This window comes from Balaenoptera borealis (assembly GCF_965194805.1).
Source record: "Balaenoptera borealis genome assembly, chromosome: 13".
NCBI classification, from domain to species: domain Eukaryota; kingdom Metazoa; phylum Chordata; class Mammalia; order Artiodactyla; family Balaenopteridae; genus Balaenoptera; species Balaenoptera borealis.
The window spans coordinates 71,861,953-71,880,440 of record NC_138870.1 but is presented as its reverse complement, the minus strand read 5'-3'; the positions used below and the strand labels follow the sequence as shown (position 1 = coordinate 71,880,440).

At 36.7% G+C, this 18,488-nt stretch overlaps 1 protein-coding gene and 1 long non-coding RNA gene across 4 annotated transcripts in view; one reads left to right on the top strand and one right to left on the bottom strand.

The window, feature by feature from the left end:
• LRRIQ1 (leucine rich repeats and IQ motif containing 1) overlaps positions 1-18,488 on the bottom strand; it is a 304,399-nt gene that overhangs the window by 228,846 nt on the left and 57,065 nt on the right. The window lies entirely within an intron of this gene.
• LOC309609857 lies at positions 9,347-16,877 on the top strand. Its single transcript, XR_014233626.1, has 2 exons — positions 9,347-12,800; positions 16,695-16,877. It is a non-coding gene; the product is annotated as an uncharacterized lncRNA (long non-coding RNA).

Sequence of the window (18,488 nt, the reverse complement as noted above, 5' to 3'; positions counted from 1 at the left end):
AACCTACCTGTTGTATTTTCCTAACAATGATACTGTGAGAACAGAAAAAAAGTCCTTTGAAAAAATAAAAGCTGCTATACAGATATGAGGTATTATCATATCATTGCTGTCCTTTATAGGAAAAGGCTGCCTTGACCTTGAGGAAATGAAGAAAGAATAGATTAACTGAAGATCCTGCATAGAAGGATCTGCTCCTATAGAAGGCTCACTCTCATTTACTAATTCAATCATATCTCTTTTCATCTGTCTATTCAGTACACTGCCGATTACAGAGACCTATGGACTTTTTTTTTTTAGTCAGAACAAAAGAAAGTAGAATAACCATTTTCTCTGAAGTGACCTGTAAACAGACATGCCTTCTAAATTTAAGGGAAATTCTCTTGGGATTTAAAGCTCATTTTCAAATTCCTGTTTTCTCTAAAATATGCCACAGGAACACACTGATAGCAAAAATCTCTCTCCTACTTGGGAGTTGAGAACCAACTTATTTGTAATCAAATAAATATTATAGAAATATATTCTGATATATTTGTTTTTTGTATCAAAGAAACAAAAAAGGTCTCTAGATACTAGATTGCCTATTTTCAGTTACTACAGTTAAATCACAAAATATATGCACTACTGATCAAATCTGTCACCTTTATGATTTTAGGAAACATTGTCTTAAAAGGTGTTGCTTTACACCTTGAATAAAATAAAGACTTACTTGGTAAGATAGAGTAGACCAGGATCATATCCCTCTCAATATTTGTTTTTCATTTCTGAAATAGAAAACGTAGAAAGTTCTGAAAATCAGTCTGGATCAGAAGTGAAACAGTGAATTAAAATTAAGGGCAACACATAATCCTGACTTCCCCTGCAAGTTGTTATATCACTTGCAAAACACATTTAGCTTACTTCAGGCTCCCCATTTTAATTATGTTTCCAAAAATCAGGACTATTTTGTGATGGTACTATATAAGTGAACTACTTAAAAATTCCTTTAAAAAAAAAATTCCTTTTATCTTCTTTTCTTCTCCCAGATAAAGATGGATGCATTCAGTCAACAAGCATTTATGGAGAACCTACTATGTGCCAGGGACATTACTTACTTATGAGATATGAAGATGAATAGATACATGTATAGTTCTTCTTCAGGGCTAGCTTCAGGAGCATACAACTTGTCTTTTGAAGAGCTCCACACTTGGCTTAATACTTGGCAGTTGCCATCTTGAAATTCTTAACTTTTGAACAAGGGACCTCACATGCACATTTTGCGCTGGGCTCTCTAAATTAGGTAACCAGCCCTGTCCCTGTAGTTAAACTCAGAGTCAGTCACACATCCTGACATGTGAACAAATAAATTGTGTGCATGTTATAATTTTTATGGACACCCAGAAGGAAAATGCCTAAGTTTGCTTTAGGAAATCAGAGAGCACTTCAAAAAGGAGAGTCACTCATTCAACAGTTACTTATTGAGCAACTGCTACATCTTGGGCACTGTTCTAAGTGCTAGAGAAAGAGTAGTGGATAAAACAAAGCAAACAAAATATCATGAAGGTTACATTCAAGTCAGCAGAGCCAAACAACAACATATAAACAAAATTATTATGTCAGATGGTGGGAAGTGCTATAGAGAAAAAATAAGTCAGGAAGTAGAATAAGGAGTGTTGGGGAATTATGAAGATTGCAGTTTGAAATAGGCTGTACAAAGATGGCCTCATGGAGAAAATGACTTTCGAATGAAGAACCAAAGGAAATGAGAGGATAAGGGGAAAGAGCACAGCAAGCAAGAGGAAACAGCAAGTAGGAAGGAAGAAAGGGTCTGAGACAAAAGTGACCTCTAAAGCCTTGCTCAGTACTTCACAATGTAGGTGGCCAATAAATGTTAATGATCTTTAATGGGTCAGATTACTCAGTATGCCATCAGTTATAAAACCCTATTGCTCGGAATTCCTTGGCGGTCCAGTGGTTAGGACTCCGCACTTCCACTGCAGGGGGCACGGGTTTGATCCCTGGTCAGGGAACTAAGATCCCGCAAGCTGCAAGGTGTGGCAAAAAAAAAGACCAAAAAAAAAAAACTGAACAAACAAAAACCCCAACTGCCCTCTGAGGTTGCCTGACTCTGTACTCTATGGTTTTGATTCCATTTGGCAATCACAGATAAAATCTGTCCAAATTTGTTTGGTAAACAATAGCTGCTAGTTCGGTTAGTCACTGCCACCCACATTTCCCTTCTCCAGGCACCTGAATGAGAGATGTTGGCAGAAACTTCTTTAAAAGGATTTCAATGAAACAAAATTTTAAGAGAATACAGTAGAAATACTGTTAGTCCTGTTTGTTTAATGTTTGCAACATTTTAAAAATATGTGTATGCCTTTATTTTCTCTTTCTGATCTTAGGGGAATAATTCTTCAGGGACATAAGAGCCCCTGGCAAACAGAAAACACAAAAATCTAATGTCTTTACTGCCGTGATATAAGGCTACAAAAGAAAAAAAAAAAACTTTTTATTTTTTACACTACCTGTTATGTTTCATTGTTTAACCTCTTCATTTTTCTTCTCTATTCCTTTTTCTTTTGAAGTCACCCATTAAATGAAAGAGGATAATGGCATATTTCCAGTAAATCTATAAATATTTGTTGAATGATAATGGGTTTTAACACTATATAAATGATAAAACCAGGGAAAGCAGAAGCTATTTCTTGACAAATCAAATTATTTTAAGATTAGCCTTTGCTAATATTCTGAATATTTGAAACAAAGTAAAAGGAAACTTTTTTTTACAAGAGGATTTGTAATATGAAAATGAAGTGTGTAATCATTGTTGAAAATTATTAAAGCTTATTATTAACTGTACTCAAGTATAGTAGACATTCTCCTGAATGTCTGAAAAGATTTATGGAATGAAAAACATGCAGAACTGCTCACTTCTTTAATTAATAGTTCATCCCAGTTGCACATTTTATTTCAGGGAAAAAGTATAAAAGATACTGGACCACAGAATATGTCTGTAAGAATCTCTACATTTTTTTAAATCAGAAAATTGGTTTAATATGTGTGTAAATGTATGTGTATAAATAGCATTTAAATTATTATATGTAGTGGAATTAGAAAGAAGATATTATACGAAAAAATTCCGTCATTTCATTATAATTTTCTAGGGTATAAACACATTATGGTATGAGTAAATCAGATTTTATAACTGATATTTCAGTGTAAGTTGTTTACTATTTATTCATTTATTTGATTTTATTTCACTTGGGAGGAAATGCTAATTTTTTTCGTTTTGAAATGTATTTTATTACTAGTGAAACTCCAGAAAACAGAAAGTATTGGGAAAGAGTTAAGCAACAAGATCAGATTTAACAACAAAATCAGCAATATTCCTGTTGTATTAAGTATATCACTATCTAGTGTGTCTAAATACCACTGAATGAAAAATGGCCAGCATGTCACAGGGCAACAAATTTAAATCAATTGAGATTATAAGAATTTATTCTATGTTAAAAAATACAACATGTTTTGAAAGGTCTGAAATACTTCTACAAGAAAATTTGGTAAACATTACCAACGACCTCAAAATGAATTAAAAACTAAATAGTCACAACATTGAGAGGGTTATTTTTCAAGACTCTATGATATAAAGATACTGAGTTTTAGTGTATACTTTTGTGTTTATTGATGTTTGACTTTCGGGTATAGACATTTTCTTTCAACTCAAACATGCCTGGACTATTATTGGATATATGAAACTGTGGTTTTAATTAGTAATTCTTACTAAACACAAGAAACAGGTAACCTTGCATCCCATCATACCAATTTATTACACATATTATTATATGATGTTTATCATGTCGTATATTCATCCATATTATTAAAAATACTGCAAGCACCATTTTCCCATCTTTCACTTTTGGTCTATTTCAAAGCCAACCAATCTTTTTTCTATAATATTTCTGATGTCTCTGTTCAATCTATAGACACTGTACCAGAAGTGGATTTTTCATCAGAAAATTCAGCTTTTTCAGAAACATTACCTATCTTTATTTTCTCTAAATTAAAATCTATAAGCCCCAATATTACAACCATAGCTCGGTGGACCTTCTTGTTCCCTAGGCTTCTATATGGAGATTCATGTGTTACCAAGAGGATGAAAACAAGAGTCCTCTCATTTTCTGAGCATATGGGTTTCTTTAAGCCCTCTACCACCACCACTCCATAAACTTTTAAGGTAAGGTATAGTATAGGCTAAGGTTTGCCCAATTCACTTGGTCCACCCTCTTTGCAAGACGTGCAAGAATGTCTTGCATTATACTATTGAACATGAGGGTGTTTTCAAGCTATTTGTTCTCAGCCTAAGGCCTCAACCACAGTCCACATAGGTCAGCTTTGAGTACTGTGATTTAGTGTCCCCATCGTATCACAAGAATACATCAAATAAATTAATTTATTAACAAAACAAGGATGCATCTTTCACTTATGATCTCATACTTGGAATAAAAGGCAGTATCCTTTACCTCATAAATTTTCTGAAGACCTTCTGTGCAGGAAAGAGTTAGTGTAGTAGGCCTGAGACTGTCTAGTCTTAGAAAACACTGCATGTAAGGTGGCCTCTTAGCTTACACCTGGGAACTTGCCTGATAAACAGTTCCCTACACTGATGGGAAACTTCCTTAAATGACAAGAGTGACTCATTGTACCTGTACATGTCAATCCCAATCTCTCAATTCATCACACCACCACCACCAGCCCCCGCCGCTTTCCCCCCTTGGTGTCCATACGTTTGTTCTCTACATCTGTGTCTCAATTTCTGCCCTGCAAACTAGTTAATCTGTCCCATTTTTCTAGGTTCCACATATATGCGTTAATATACAATATTTGTTTTTGTCTTTCTGACTTACTTCACTCTGTATGACAGTCTCCAGGTCCATCCACGTCTCTACAAATGACCCAATTTCTTTCCATTTTATGGCTGAGTAATATTCCATTGTATATATGTACCACATCTTCTTTACCCATTCATCTGTCGATGGGCATTTAGGTGGCTTCCATGACCTGGCTATTGTAAATAGTGCTGCAATGAACATAGAGGTGCATGTTTCTTTTTGAATTACGGTTTTCTCTGGGTATATACCCAGTAGTGGGATTGGTGGGTCATATGGTAATTCTATTTTAAGTTTTTTAAGGAACCTCCCTACTGTTCTCCATAGTGGCTGTATCAATTTACATTCCCACCAACAGTGCAAAAGGGTTCCCTTTTCTCCACATCCTCTCCAGGATTTGTTGTTTGTAGGTTTTCTGAGGATGCCCATTCTAACTGGTGTGAGGTGATACCTCATTGTAGTTTTGATTTGCATTTCTTTAAAAGTTAGTGCTGTTGAGCACCTTTTCATGTGCTTCTTGGCCATCTGTATGTCTTCTTTGGAGAAATGTCTATTTAGGTCTTCTGCCCATTTTTAGATTGGGTTGTTTGTTTTTTTAATATTGAGCTGCTTGAGCTGTTTATATATTTTGGAGATTAATCCTTTGTCCGTTGATTCGTTAGCAATTATTTTCTCCCATTCTGAGGGTTGTCTTGTCCTCTTGTTTATGGTTTCCTTTGCTGTGCAAAAGCTTTGAAGTTTCATTAGGTCCCATTTGTTTATTTTTGTTTTTATTTCCATTACTCTGGGAGGTGGATCAAAAAAGATCTTGCTGTGATTTATGTCAAAGAGTGCTCTTCCTAAGTTTTCCTCTAAGAATTTTATAGTGTCTGGTCTTACATTTAGGCCTCTAATCCATTTTGAGTTTATTCTTGTGTATGGTGTTAGGGAGTGTTCTAATTTCATTCTTTTCAATGTAGCTGTCCAGTTTTCCCAGCACAACTTATTGAAGAGACTGTCTTTTCTCCACTGTATATCCTTGCCTCCTTTGTCATAGATTAGTTGACCATATGTGCGTGGGTCTATCTCTGGGCTTTCTATCTTGTTCCATTTATCTATATTTCTGTTTTTGTGTCAGTACCATATTGTCTTGATTACTGTAGCTTTGTAGTATAGTCTGAAGCCAGGGAGTCTGATTCCTCCAGCTCTGCTTTTTTCCCCAAGACTGCTTTGGCTATTTGGGGTCTTTTGTGTCTCCATACAAATTTTAAGATTTTTTGTTCTAGTTCTGTGAAAAATGCCATTGGTAGTTTGGTAGGGATTGCATTGAATCTGTAGATTGCTTTGGGTAGTATAGTCATTTTCACAATATTGATTCTTCCAATCCAAGAACATGGTATATCTCTCCATCTGTTGATATCATCTTTAATTTCTTTCATCAGTGTCTTATAGTTTTCTGCATACAGGTCTTTTGTCTCCCTAGGTAGGTTTAATCCTAGGTATTTTATTCTTTTTGTTGCAGTGGTAAATGGGAGTGTTTCATTAATTTCTCTTTCAGACTTTTCATCATTAGTGTATAGGAATGCCAGAGATTTCTGTGCATTAATTTTGTATCCTGCTACTTTACTAAATTCATTGATTAGCTCTAGTAGTTTTCTAGTGGGATCTTTAGGATTCTCTATGTATAGTATCATGTCATCTAAACAGTGACAGTTTTACTTCTTCTTTTCCAACTTGTATTCCTTTTATTTCTTTTTCTTCTCTGATTGCCGTGGCTAGGACTTCCAAAACTATGTTGAATAATAGTGGTGAGAGTGGACATCCTTGTCTTCTTCCTGATCTTACAAGAAATGCTTTCAGTTTTTCACTGTTGAGAATGATGTTTGCTGTGGGTTTGTGATATATGGCCTTTATTATGTTGAGGTAGGTTCCCTCTATGCCCACCTTCTGGAGAGTTTTTATCATAAATAGGTGTTGAATTTTGTCAAAAGTTTTCTCTACATCTACTGAGATGATCATATGGTTTTTATTCTTCAATTTGTTAATATGGTGTATCACACTGATTGATTTGTGTATATTGAAGAATCCTTGCATCCCTGGGATAAATCCCACTTGATCATGGTGTATGATCCTTTTAATGTGTTGTTGGATTCTGTTTGCTAGTATTTTGTTGAGGATTTTTGCATCTATATTCATCAGTGATATAGGTCTGTAATTTTCTATTCTTATAGTATCTTTGTCTGGTTTTGGTATCAGGGTAATGGTGGCCTCATAGAATGAGTTTGGGAGTGTTCCTTCCTCTGCAGTTTTTTGGAAGAGTTTGAGAAGGAGGGGTGTTAGCTTTTCTCTAAATGTTCGATAGAATTCACCTGTGAAGCCATTGTGTCCTGGACTTTTGTTTGTTGGAAGATTTTTAATCACAGTTCAATTTCATTACTTTTGATTGGTCTGTTCATATTTTCTATTTCTTCCTGGTTCCGTCTTGGAAGGTTATACCTTTCTAAAAATTTGTCCATTTCTTCCAGGTTGTCCATTTTAATGGCATAGAGTTGCTTGTAGTAGTCTCTTAGGATGCTTTGTATTTCTGTCGTGTGTGTTGTAACTTCTCCTTTTTCATTTGTAATTTTATTGATTTGAGTCCTCTCCCTCTTTTTCTTGATGAGTCTGGCTAATGGTTTACCAATTTTGTTTATTCTCAAAGAACCAGCTTTCAGTTTTATTGAGATTTGCTATTGTTTTCTTTGTTTCTATTTCATTTATTTCTGCTCTGATTTTTATGATTTCTTTCTTTCTGCTAACTTTGGGTTTTGTTTGTTCTCCTTTCTCTAGTTCCTTTAGGTGTAAGGTTAGATTGTTTTTTTGAGATTTTTCTTGTTTCTTGAGGTATGCTTGTATAGTTATAAACTTCCCTCTTAGAACTGCTTTTGCTGCATCCCATAGGTTTTGGATCGTTGTGTTTTCATTGTCATTTGTCTCTAGGTATTTTTTGATTTCTTCAGTGATCTCTTGGTTATTTAGAAAAGTATTGTTTGGCCTCCATGTGTTTGTGTTTTTTACGTTTTTTCCCTGTAATTCATTTCTAATCTCATAGCATTGTGGTCAGAAAAGATGCTTGATATGATTTCAATTTTCTTAAATTTACTGAGGCTTGATTTGTGAGCCAAGATGTGACCTATCCTGGAGAATGTTCCATGTGCACTTGAGAAGAAAGTGTAATCTGCTGTTTTTGGATGGAATGTCCTATAAATATCAATTAAATCTATCTGGTCTATTGTGTCATTTAAAGGTTTGGTTTCCTTATTAATTTTCTGTTTGGATGATCTGCCCATTGGTGTAAGTGAGGTGTTAAAGTCCCCCACTATCATTGTGTTACCGTCGATTTCCTCTTTTATAGCTGTTAGCAGTTGCCTTATGTATTGAGGTGTTCCTATGTTGGGTGCATATATATTTATAACTGTTATATCTTCTTCTTGGATTGATCCCTTGATCATTGTGTAGTGTCCTTCCTTGTCTCTTGTAACATTCTTTATTTTAATGTCTATTTTATCTGATATGAGTATTGCTACTCCAGCTTTCTTTTGATTTCCATTTGCATGGAATATCTTTTTCCATCCCCTCACTTTCAGTCTGTATGTGTCCCTAAGTCTGAAGTGGGTCTCTTGTAGACAGCATATAGACGGGTCTTGTTTTTGTATCCATTCAGCGAGCCTGTGTCTTTTGGTTGGAGCATTTAATCCATTCACGTTTAAGGTAATTATCAATATGTATGTTCCTATGACCATTTTCTTAATTGTTTTGGGTTCGTTTTTGTAGGTCCTTTTCTTCTCCTGTGTTTCCCACTTAGAGAAGTTCCTTTAGCATTTGTTGTGGAGCTGGTTAGGTGGTGCTGAACTCTCTTAGCTTTTGCTTGTCTGTAAAGCTTTTGATTTCTCCATCAAATCTGAATGAGATCCTTCCAGGTAGAGTAATCTTGCTTGTAGGTTCTTTCCTTTCATCACTTTAAGTATATCATGCCACTCCCTTCTGGCTTGTAGAGTTTCTGCTGAGAAATCAGCTGTTAAGGTTATGGGAGTTCCCTTGTATGTTATTTGTCATTTTTCCCTTGCTGCTTTCAATAATTTTTCTTTGTCTTTAATTTTTGCCAATTTGATTACTATGTTTCCTGGAGTGTTTCTCCTTGGGTTTATGCTGTATGGGACTCGCTGCACTTCCTGGACTTGGGTGGCTCTTTCCTTTCCCATGTTAGGGAAGTTTTTGACTGTAATCTCTTCAAATATTTTCTTGGGTCCTTTCTCTCTCTCTTGTCCTTCTGGGACCCCTATAAGGTGAATGTTGTTGTGTTTAATGTTGTCCCAGAGGTCTCTTAGGATGTCTTCATTTCTTTTCATTCTTTTTTCTTTATTCTGTTCCACAGCAGTGAATTCCACCATTCTGTCTTCCAGGTCACTTATCCATTCTTCTGCTTCAGTTATTCTGCTATTGATTCCTTCTAGTGTAGTTTTCATTTCAGGTCTTGTATTGTTCATCTCTGTTTGTTCTTTAATTCTAGGTCTTTCTTAAACATTTCTTGCATCTTCTCAATCTTTGCCTCCATTCTTTTTCCGAGGTCCTGGATCATCTCCACTATCATTTTTCTGAATTCTTTTTCTGGAAGGTTGCCTATCTCCACTTCATTCAGTTGGTTTTCTGGAGTTTTATCTTGTTCCTTCATCTGGTACATAGCCCTCTGCCTTTTCATCTTGTCTATCCTTCTGTGAATGTGGTTTTTGTTCCACAGGCTGCAGGATTGTAGTTCTTCTTGCTTCTGCTATCTGCCCTCTGGTGAATGAGGCTATCTAAGAGGCTTGTGCAAGTTTCCTAATGGGAGGGACTGGTGGTGGGTAGAGCTGGCTGTTGCTCTGGTGGGCAGAGGTCAGTAAAATTTTAATCTGCTTGACTGCTGGTGGTTGGGGCTGGGTTCCCTCCCTGTTGGTTGTTTGGCCTGAGGCAACCCAACACTGGGTCTACGTTGGCTCTTTGGTGGGGCTAATGGTGGACTCTGGGTGGGCTCACACCAAGGAGTACTTCCCAGAACTTCTGCTGCCAGTGTCCTTGTCCATAGCCACCCCCTGCCTCTGCAGGAGACCCTCCAACACTAGCAGGTAGGTCTGGGTCAGTCTCCTATGGGGTTACTGCTCCTTCCCCTGGGTCCCGATGCACACACTACGTTGTGTGTGCCCTCCAAGAGTGGAGTCTCTGTTTCCCCCAGTCCTGTCAAAGTCCTGCAGTCAAATCCTGCTAGCCTTCAAAGTCTGATTCTCTAGGAATTCTTCCTCCCATTGCCGGACCCCTAGGTTGGGAAGCCTGATGTGAGGCTCCGAACCTTCACTCCATTGGGTGGACTTCTGTGGTATGTGTTCTCCAGTTTGTGAGTCACCCACCCAGCAGTTATGGGATTTGATTTTATTGTGGTTGCTCCCCTCCTACATTCTCACTCTGGCTTCTCCTTTGTCTTTGGATGTGGGATATCTTTTTTGGTGAGTTCCATTGTCTTCCTATCGATGATTGTTCAGCAGTTAGTTGTGATTCCGGTGTTATTGCAAGAGGGAGAGCACATCCTTCTATTCCACCGTCTTGAACCAATCTCCCGGACACTGAACTTCTGATGGATCAGGTGTGTGCCATGTGACTCCACTGGCCTTTCACATGAAAATTTTCTAACACTACCAATAACTTCAAAATCAGTTGTGAACAAAACAGTCACAGAATTAAAAAGTTTGTGTTTCAATCTCTAGGATTTGAAACTATACTGAGTTTTAGTGTTTACTTCTGAGTCTCTCCTTGTTTGAGCTATAAATCTTTTCTTTTAAATCCAACCAACTAGGGTGGTTGAGCTTCTTGGCCTTCTGGACTCAGAAGACTTAACATGAAACCAGAAAAATATCTTTGCCTCTGCCTTCAGTTCCTGCCACTCTGCCCTCGTAAGTGCCCCATGAAAACAGTTCTTTTACCTTTGTAGTACTTTTGTCTATTGACCCCCTCCACAGCCTCATTATTCACACCTACCACCTGTCTTCCCCTCTTTTTTTACTTAATAAGATTCATGATTCATAAGTAACTTCTTTACAATCACCCTTATCTCTCCCTTAATCTTAGCAGCCAACTCTATGCTGGCTCTGGTGTAGCTGAAGTTTGCTGGAGAAAATACTGAATATTACTCCTGCGCAGAACACTATAAAATCATGATCAGTGACATTAAATCAGCACTCTGTGTTTCCTGGCAATGCTAGTGGTTTTCTTCTAAGTTCCCTTTCTCATGGGAAATAAGATTGTTTGCAGAGTATTATGGAGAAGTGAGGAAGTACTCTTTCAGGAACCATAAAAATGATAATAAATAATGAATATGCAAATACGTGTTCCCTGTTTATTGATTTGGCAAAAGCTCACATTAATCCTTAGACCAGTATGTTATGACAGAAAAAACAGAGTTAAGAATTAAATAACCTGAAGTTGAACTCTGGATCCACTTCGTATAGACTCTGGAGTCACATAATCACTTGAGCCTCAGCAGCTCCTTCCCACCAACTTACCTCAGCTGATTTTGACAGCAAGCAAAATATCTTGAAAGTACTCTGTCCCTATTACAAAATGAGGTGCAGAAGGGAATTCATGTTCTGGGAAGGAACAGCGAGCTTCTACGTCCTTTCCCTGTGGAATCGGGGCCACCTCACCCTCCCATCACATCAGTGTATTCACCAACCAAGAAGCTTCACTGATTTTCCATGCCCAGAATTTTCACTGCAATTTCATTACATAGGCACAACTGATTAAATCATTGACCATATGATTGAACTCAATCTCTAACCTCCCTCCCCTCCCTGGAGGTCAGAACTTTGGCTGATATCTTGTGGCTCAAAGCTCCAACCCTTTAATCACACAATTTATCTTTCTGCAGTGGCCTACATCATCCTAAATTATCTTTAATTGTAAGATCATTAGGGGCCCACCATGAGTCACCTTACTAGTATAAACTATCAGGGCCCACTATAAGTAACAAAAAGCTCCTATCACTAAGGAAACCCAAGGGATTTAGTTTCCCTCTTAGGAAACAGAGACAAAAGCTAATCAAATTCTTAACGGTAACAACAGTTACACGGTTTTTATTACTAATAGATATAACAATAAACAGATGGTATATTTTGTATATCAATTTAATACAGACAGCATATAATATTTGCTACTATTTTTTTGGTCCACAGTTCATGAAAATCAAAGTGCCTTATTTCACAGCTCCATCCTACATCACTTCTGTCACCTCTTGAGGCAGTTTCTTAGATTCAGTACCTCAATTTTCTTGTTTGTAAATGGTGAAAATAAAATATCTACCTCATTGCTAAGTATTTGTTACCTATTCTAGTCTCCTGCTCATTTCTGTGCATTTAATGTCACAGACTTTGTCTTGTTATAGTCATATCCTTTCTAGTGCCTTACACATAGGGAGTCACAAATGGATGTTCCAGGGATTTTCATGGATTCTGAACCCAAGGATACAACTACTATTTTGTGCTCAGTTACTTCAGTTATCTTCCTTTGGCTCAAAAGAGGGGGAGAATTTGGGAAGTAAGGGGAATTTTATCAGAATTCTTTCTCAAATCAAGAAATGGAAAACCCAACTCAAACTGGTTTAGGCAAAATCAAGAATGTAATTGTCCCTGCAACTAAACAACAGCCCATGCCTATACAAGCAGCTCTGTCTTCCAGTACAGTTTGCTTCAAGGCTGAAATGTCACTCAATCCATGCCTTGGTTCACCTTTCCCTGTGATATCTCTATCCCCAGCTTCAATTGATGGCTTCTACTAGCTTCAAGCTTTTTCCTAGTGATCCCAACATGGCTGCAGAGAGACCTCAAATCTTCATACTGCCACTCCAGGAGAAGATTGAAAGAGTTTTTCTTTTTTAGAAACTCCAAAAAACATGTAAGTACTGACTCAGATTGGATCATCTGCCTATCTGAATTAATCACTTTGTTCAGTGAATAATGAGATATACTATTTGCTTAAGCCTATCATATACTACCCTTAGAACTGGGCATCCAGTTAACCCCATCCAAACCAAAGTTAATAAAAATGCAAAGTGTGAATTCCCCAGATGAGAAAAGTTAGGATTGTCTGATGGCTTGGGGACTGATGGATGCGGTGAAGGCAAACTACAAATTTTCATTTCAGCCACTGCCTTGCAAATGCCACCTTCATCATTCTTCAGGGAGACTATGATACTCCCTGAGGTATTTCCTCTCTTCCCTCCTTCCTTCCTTCCTTCCTTTTTCTTTTTTCCTTCCATCTTTTCTTCTTTTCTACTTTTGTTATTTCTTTCTTTCACTCTTTCTACTTCTGGGCTATTGACTAATTTTACTCAATCTCTTTCTTCATTTCTCACCCTTATTTTCTCCTTCTCTTTAATTATATCTGACTTAAATTACATTTCAGAAATTTTGGCCATTAATAAGGGTACAGAATTAATAACCCACAGATATTTATTGAGTATAGAGTTTATCTTTCTTACCCTGGGGTAATTCATTGTGAGATGAATTGCTTTCTGGGAGAATTCTTCAGTTGAATATATCTCTATTTCAAGGAACTCAGAAGAAACCCATAGGAAAAAGTTTTATCATGACCCCATTTTTTAAAATTCAACTGCCAATATGCAGGGAAGAGAGTATTCTTGACCTTGAATGTCCCTTGTCTCACTGTGCTCGCAGCTTACTACATCATCCCAAAGATGAATCAGTCTGTTTTTAATAGCCTGAAACTAAGATTCACAATTCTCTTTTGGCATATGATGTTTACAAAAGCATTTGATTTTAATATGCAGTTGTTTTGTTAGTGTAAACACTTTCTGACCTATATCCTTTCTTCTGTATAGCTTCCTCAGCTGGGGAGGAAATGCTACCATGGCAACACGTCAGCTGTGGCCACCTCTTCATGGCTCCGATTGTCTATTCAGAAGCAAATATAATTTCCAAACCAACTTACAGTGAATTTCAGTGGCAGTACAAGTGACTTCAGCATCCTATTGCCTCATGAAATTATTTGTAGAAACTCTTGAATTTCTTTTAAATTTAATCATAGCCTCACGTGGAAAGTTAACCACATTTTAAATTTCACTAAAGTTCTATCTCTTGTGTGATGACTATCTTTTGCCAGAAAAGAAACCCTCTCTGAAACAGTGTCATGAATCTTGTCCAAATGAAGTGACATTTGATATGCCATTCTTTAAACATATTTTCTGGCTAAAAAAGCATCAGTTTCTTTGATCTCTTGATTTTCACTTTATGTTTATCACTAACCTTAGAAATTGTCTTCTTTTCCTGTCCTTTTTTTTTTCCCCATAAGGAAATACAGCTTTATAATTTCACACGAGTTTAAGTGTACTCTGAGATACGTTTAGATGTGGTTGGTTTACCTGCTTATGAGTTAAATAATTTATCCATACTAAACCCCAAGCACTTCTATTTCTATCCTATATGTCTTTTAGTTTTTTAAAATTATTTTTTGAACTATTAGATTATTGTTTCTTGATGCCTTCTGAAATAATTCTTCAATCTGACATTCCAACTCACTAATTCCTTCTTGAGCTGTATCTTATCTCTTATTTTTCTCACTGGTTGTGTTTTTTATTTTGATTACTAGTTCTGCTCTTCCCTGTGCCCACATGTTTTACATGGAGGAGGAAGCCCATTGCCTCCACAGCATGCGCTGTTACTTCTTCAGAACCCAGGAGACAGGTGCATTTTGGAGCAGCCACACAGGTGCTTATTCTTTAGATAGTGCAGCCAGAGCTTAGACTGACTGCAGAGGCTGTCAGGCACTAAATGTTTTTTGAATCAAAGTTTTATTAAGAAACTAAAATTTAAAAATAGAAATTAAAATTAAAATCCACTATACAATTATTTGTAACATCTAAGTCCTAGACAAACACTTTTTTTTTCAAAAAAAGGTACTAAACTTTAAAAAGATTAACCTTATTTTGTTTTATTCTATCAAATATTAGAGCTTCAGGGTCTGGATTGATGTTATAAATTCTATTAATCAAAAGTCACACGCTTTTCATTTTTTTAAATTTATTTTATTTATTTTTATACAGCAGGTTCTTATTAGTTATCTATTTTATACATATTAGTATATATATGTCAATCCCAGTCTCCCAGTTCATCCCACCATACCTCCTCCACTTTCCCCCCTTGGTGTCCATGCATTTTTTCTCTACATCTGTGCCTCTATTTCTGCCTTGCAAACCGTTTCATCTGCACCATTTTTCTAGATTCCACATATATGTGTTAATATACAATATTTGTTTTTCTCCTTCTGACTTACTTCACTCTGTATGACAGTCTCTAGGTCCATTCATGTCTCTGCAAATGACCCAATTTCATTCTTTTTAATGGCTGAGTAATATTCCTTTGTATATGTGTACCACAACTTCTTTATCCATTCATCTGTTGATGGCATTTAGGTTGCTTCCATGACCTGGCTATTGTAAATAGTGCTGCAATGAACATTGGGGTGCATGTGTCTTTTTGAATTATGGTTTTCTCTGGGTATATGCCCAGTAGTGAGGTAATTCTATTTTTAGTTTTTTAAGGAACCTGCATACTGTTCTCCATAGTGGCTGTATCATTTACATTCCCACCAACAGTGTAATAGGGTTCCCTTTTCTCCACACACTCTCCAGCATTTGTTGTTTGTAGATTGTCTGATGATGCCCATTCTAACTGGTGTGAGGTGATACCTCATTGTAGTTTTGATTTACATTTCTCTAATAATTAGTGATGTTGAGCAGCTTTTCATGTGCCTCTTAGCCATCTGTATGTTCTCTTTGGAGAGATGTCTATTTAGGTCTTCTGCCCATTTTTTCATTGGGTTGTGTTTTTTTTTTTAATATTGAGCTGCTTGTATATTTTGGAGATTAATCCTTTGTCCGTTGATTCGTTTGCAAATATTTTCTCCCATTCTGAGGGTTGTCTTTTTGTTTTGTTTATAGTTTCCTTTGCTGTGCAAAAGCTCAAAAGTCACATGCTTTTCAAAAGCACCACAGTCTTTTTTTTTTTTAAACAGAAAGAAAAAGTGGCTTGCATTCTCCTCAACAGAAAAAAAAATCACAAGTTATCTACTATACTTTTATCTGTCCATATTTTTTGCATCTTATTATCTATTTTATTTTTTTCTCTGTTTCACTTGATGTTGCTCTCAGTAGAGGAAAGAGAGCAAGATGTCATACACAACACATCCTTTGTGGATTGTTATCAATACTGAAAAGATATTGAGAATTATTTCTTACTTCCTCTTCCTTAAGCCCACAGTAACATCTTGCTGTCCCTACCCAGGGAACTTCCCACACTGAACCCCCAAACTAGCTTTATTTATGCTTTATTTTCCCTTTACAATGAAAATGCAGTATATGGCATTAAAAGCTATGTGAAAGAATAAACTCCAAATATTTTTTTCCTCAGAGTCATAATTCATCATTCTGTGTGTGAACCCACAGTTTTCAGAAGAAGTAAAGAAGTTGGCAAACAGATGGTCAGTGAATTTAGAACCTTTGGATTCACATGGATTGGGCTTTGGCAAACTGTTGTAGACACCAACGTTGGTTCCTCTAATTCCTTCTCTCCACTTCTAATATATAAGTCTTAGCTGGACTCATGTCCACCTAGCTAAGATTAAATTTCCTCACGTCTCTTGCCGCTAAGGTGGTGATGTAACTAGTTTCTGGTCGATGAAGATGAATGGAAGTGATGTTTCCAACAACCACGCAATGCCTGTAAAACTGAAAAGTTCATGCCCTCCCTCTCTCTCATTTCCCCTTTCCAGGAATGAAACGTGGATGAAAGGGTGAACTACCTTTTGCTCTGTGGATAAGGGCAATCTTTGTGGAGTGGAAGAGCAACAGATAGAAAGTACCTTCATCTCTAACACAGTAGAGATGGCATACCAGCCCTGGAACAGAGACACAGATTACCAATTAAAAGAGAAATAAAGAACTTTTTAAAGATACTCTGGTTTCTAGTCTCTTATTACAGAGTTCAGTCTTTATTCTAACCATCAGCCGCAACTAACCCCCAAATTTGGTGTGTTAAGGTTTGCTGGGAGGCATTGAAATGATGAAGTTGCACGTGTAAGCACTGTCCGTTTCAACCTACAACAGCAATGAGTAATATCAATGGACATAAATGAGAACAGAACTAAAATTCCAGTTTCACACACATTCTGTGTGTATGTGTTTATGAGCATATGTGTATGTATATTTACAGTTTTTAGAATTATTATTTTAAATGTTTAAGCTATGACAAAGATAACTATAGTGCTGAAGTTTAGTATAGAAATATCATTTTATATGTGAGCTTTCAACTTTCTACAAATTTTAAAATCTGTTCCTAGGATTTTAGGAGTGTATTTCATATTTACAAAGGTGTTTTTAACAGTGCTTCCTAATTTGAAAATTTTGTTAATAACTGGGTAGCGTGAGTTAATACTTGTTCTTAAGGAAAAAACAAATGTCTAGATTGAATAATGACTGTGTGTGAAAGAGGTTCAAAAAGTTTAGGATTTTTTTTTTTTTTTAAACATCTTTATTGAAGTATAATTGCCTTACAATGGTGTGTTAGCTTCTGCTTTATAACAAAGTGAATCAGTTATACACATACAATATGTTCCCATATCTCTTCCCTCTTGCATCTCCCTCCCTCCCACCCTCCCCATCCCACCCCTCTAGGTAGTCACAAAGCACCGAGCTGATCTCCCTGTGCTATGTGGCTGCTTCCCACTAGCTATCTATTTTACGTTTGGTAGTGTATATATGTCCATGACACTCTCTTACCCTGTCACATCTCACCCCACTCCCTCCCCATATCCTCAAGTCCATTCTCTAGTAGGTCTGTGTCTTTATTCCCGTCTTGCCACTAGGTTCTTCATGGCCTTCTTTTTTTTTTTTTCCTTAGATTCCGTATATATGTGTTAGCATACTGTATTTGTTTTTCTCTTTCTGACTTACTTCACTCTGTATGACAGACTCTAACTCCATCCACCTCATTACAAATACCTCCATTTCATTTCTTTTTATGGCTGAGTAATATTCCATTGTATATATGTGCCACATCTTCTTTATCCATTCATCTGTTGATGGACATTTAGGTTGCTTCCATGTCCTGGCGATTGTAAATAGAGCTGCAATGAACATTTTGGTACATGACTCTTTTTGAACTATGGTTTTCTCAGGGTATATGCCCAGTAGTGGGATTGCTGGGTCGTATGGTAGTTCTATTTGTAGTTTTTTAAGGAACCTCCATACTGTTCTCCATAGTGGCTGTATCAATTTACATTCCCAAGTTTAGGATATTTTTACCAATCTATATCTTGAATATTCTTCAACTATAATTACATAAATTATCTCCTTTAACCTTCACAACAAACTTTTCTGGTGGGTACCCTAACCACAGATGAGAAAACTAACACAGAGAGCCACGAAGTAACTTGCAAAACGACCTGAATTTAGGAAATAAAAAGATCTGGGATTTAAACAAGCAATCTGGCTACAGAGTAAGCTCTGCTTCTTCTACACTCTGAGGATTGCATCCAACCAGCCATTGGTCATGGGACTTTTTGTTG